At 39.9% G+C, this 3,508-nt stretch overlaps 1 long non-coding RNA gene across 2 annotated transcripts; it reads left to right on the top strand.

The window, feature by feature from the left end:
• The first annotated feature begins 10 nt into the window (after positions 1-10).
• LOC119311135 lies at positions 11-2,701 on the top strand. Of its 2 annotated transcripts, XR_005150888.1 has the most exons (5): positions 11-288; positions 517-569; positions 1,026-1,142; positions 1,593-1,689; positions 1,770-2,701. It is a non-coding gene; the product is annotated as an uncharacterized LOC119311135 (long non-coding RNA). The 2 variants fall into 2 exon arrangements; XR_005150887.1 differs by having other exon boundaries at positions 11-569; positions 1,770-2,699.
• The last annotated feature ends 807 nt before the right edge of the window (positions 2,702-3,508 follow it).

Genomic DNA, 3,508 nt, shown 5'->3' with positions numbered 1-3,508 from the left:
ATATTGTTGTTGCATATGCCTTGCATGCAAATTTAAATATGAGGGATTCAAGGGCTAGGTAGCATGCTTCTACTTGACTGAATTTAAGTAGGAGAGATTATCAATTGCGTGCCGCGTCTTGTTGTACTTTCTGGGTTGTTTGATTTCCTTTGGTGGTTTTTCAAAATAATCTTGATTTAACCATGATTTGCTCTGGTGGTTTTTTGAAATAGTCTTCGTTTCGCAAAGACATCATGGTGATCGCGCCTGGAATACTCAATGTCTTCGCTTGTGGTTTGTGTTCTTCAGGTCTTCACTTGCCATGATATATCTCTGATTTCTTCTTCTCTGTTCTAATTAGAGTCTGTTCTGTTTGCACCAATTCGAGATAATGGTCGTGGAATGCAGCAGCCAAGACAACAAGATCTAGCTCGACTTAGGACTGATGACAAATAAAATTTGATTCAGATGGTTCCTTGCATCTTCCTCTCATAATTAAACCTAATAATACAATTTTTTGTGCTCTTGCTTCTGCAGATTCTAAAGAATTGATTTGTTGTTCGGGCATTTCGTGCATTTGGAGTTCACAGGTATCTAAGTTTCTCTTATATGTGTTCTCAAAGAATTTGGTACTCAGCACTTGGATTTTTTATCTGAACCTATCATCTCAAAGCCTTGGGTAGAACACGAGCAATTGTGAGATAGAGCTATTTGCTACACCGTTTAGAAAACAGAACTGATAAACTCTCGGTAGTACCTATATTGATTAGCTATGTGCTTACCTGTAAGTTCTTTGCGAATTATTGTAATTCTTGGTACATCAAGGTTTAGATAATGAAAATGAGAACTACATGTTGAGCATTGCTTATAATGAAAACGTACGTCCATGGTTAAAGAAGCTTTATTGTTTCAGTCTATACTGAAGCTTATATTGTTCCCCGGTTGATCTAGACATCAAATATTTTAAGCTTCCTTTTTCTGAGCCAATGGGCGAACTAAGAAAGGGAAATTCGTTCCTTAAATAGTAGTGGCATTTTACTACGCAGATAATACCGACAATTTCTCAAACGAGTCAGCATTATCATTCAGTCAGTAGGTTACTAAATAAAGCCGGAGTTCGCATGGAGCACCAACGATAACCTCAAGCAGATGCATCGAGACAGGTGATGAACTCTCCTATGTTTCCTCACGTGAATCTTGCTCCAATCGCTTGATTGTTCTATCCGGTTTGTTGTGACAATACAATAATTTACTGTTTTTTAAGTGGTCCAGTCTCTGTTTGATTTGGAAAGATCGGGACTTTCTTTTGAGTTATTAAAATCTGTCATTGGCCATAACATTCCAGATTCCTTGTTTTATTTCCTCTTTTTTTGGGACTTCATGGTTGGATTGGACCTTGTACTGTTGTGGCAATTTTTTTGACTCCCATTGCAATGGACGGTTATGCTTATAGTTGATGGTGATGATCTTTGTTGTGTTGAGCCAAAATATACCTATTGTGTTTACTGTGGATATACTCGTAAGGATAAGACACACACACACACAATAACTTTGCTTCAAGAAATCGCCTTTTTAGGAATTTATGTACTAACAACCATTCTACAAAAATGCAGGCAAATCAGAGTTTATGGCACCCGAACTCTTCACTGGCAATTTTAACGAGTTGGTGGACATATATTCGTTTTGGATGTGCATGCCTGAAATGAAAAGGTGAACCTTCTAACAAGAGATTTTCTTTGGCTGCCTACCGGTTCTTTTTCTGTTGCTTGACTTTTGAACTCCATGGTTAGAAAATGATGGAAAAGTCTTGGACCTTGCTTAATGCTTGGAACTACACCTTTCCAAACATCCTTGTTGCTTGATGCCAAGAGGATTTCTCCAAGAGATTGGAACTATGTTCCTCTGCAGTTCTCCATTCAGACATTTCTATGGTTAGAGCTTTCTTCTGACAAAATTGTGCTGGTGTCTGGTTGTAAAACGTATTTCCTATTACAGCTGAGAAAGAGAGTAAGTAAAAAGGGTAAGCCAAGGGCTAGCCTAAAATTCCAAAAGGACTATTTCCTGAGGTATTTGTCGCCGGCCAACCTGTCATCAACCCAGGGTTGGTCGCTTGAACGACATTCACTTCGAGGGAGTTTTGATTAAAAGTTTGTGACTTGTCATGCATGGAACATGCATCTTTTGTTAACATTTTCATTGCATTATATATTATATAAAAGTGACAAAGTAGTGTTCTGGTCATTGCTTTAGTAAAACAAATATACGTAGTATATGGTTATGAAGTTGAATGAATGCTCAATGGTCGGTTCAAGACTTCAAGAAATTCATAATTTGTTCTGTGTGTTTTGATTAAAATGTGACCTAGCTCAGTTGCCAGACTGTGGATAGAGGGATGCATGGCCACCACTTTGCCGGAATACCAACAGTTAGCCATTTTTTGGGTATAGCTATCAACTAGAATCCATTTTTTGGGTATAGCTATCAACTAGAATCCACAGCTTCACATTTCTCTTTGTTCAAATGTTCTCTAAATACATGTAACTTATATGGCACAATTTCGATGCCACTTGTAAGTTGTAACTTCACATGATTTGGTGATTTGTCAAAGAACGGCGGTGTCGGAGAAGACGAGGGGGAGGGGGCACTGAGCCAACAAAGGAGGCGGCTATGGTAGGGCGAGCCGATGAGGTGTAACACGTTAGCACTACTACGGGAGGGGATCAAGGCAGAGAGTTGAGTGGTTGGTAGGGGACTTCTCGGCGGTCCGTGGGGAAGCACGGTGTGAAGGAGAGAGGGCACCATAGTGAAGGTGAGGTGGGCATTATCCGGTTTTAAAGAAGAGGACTCCAGCGAGAAATGCCTTGCTACAGAGGGAAACCGAGCGTGAAGGGCAGATTTCGACAGGAAATGGGAAGGGTGCATCGCGGGGTGGTTTTTTGTGTTGGCATGCGTGTTGAAGATAACATGACGGATAATCTGGACAACCACGTTTCTCTCGCACATATGGTCTAGATTCAGGGGAGCCTAAAATGTCTAGATGGTTGAATTTTGGGAGCCTGCTGGGAGTCCATTTGATGTCCGGACACGTTCAAACATATGAGAAAGAGTGTGTTAGCAGTGGGTATATCTGAAGATTATTTCTCAACTCGGCATGTGGGTAGAGACTAAAAAGACGATGCCATGGTAGCATGGCAGACCTGGCAAGTGCCACGAACATCATGATATTCTTCCTTTCCTTAATTCCTTGATTTGAAAAATAATTTGCTCGTGTGAAGCTGTACATAGCAGTCGGGCAAACGACACTTTGGCATCTTGATCTATCAAGGAAAATATATTTTTTACTTTAGAAAATGTGGGTTCGGATTGGTCTGTTGAGTTATGGCTGGTTGATCGGAATAATTTTTCTATTTAAAAAATGTAGCAAATAGCATTTCAGTAGAGATTGTCCGTTGAGTTATGGCTGGCTGATCGGAATAATTTTCCTATTTAAAAATGTAGCAAATAGCATTTCATTAGAGATGGCTTTGCA

Source organism: Triticum dicoccoides, chromosome 5B, assembly GCF_002162155.2.
Source record: "Triticum dicoccoides isolate Atlit2015 ecotype Zavitan chromosome 5B, WEW_v2.0, whole genome shotgun sequence".
Lineage (NCBI taxonomy): Eukaryota > Viridiplantae > Streptophyta > Magnoliopsida > Poales > Poaceae > Triticum > Triticum dicoccoides.
This window is presented reverse-complemented; position numbering and strand designations above follow the sequence as displayed.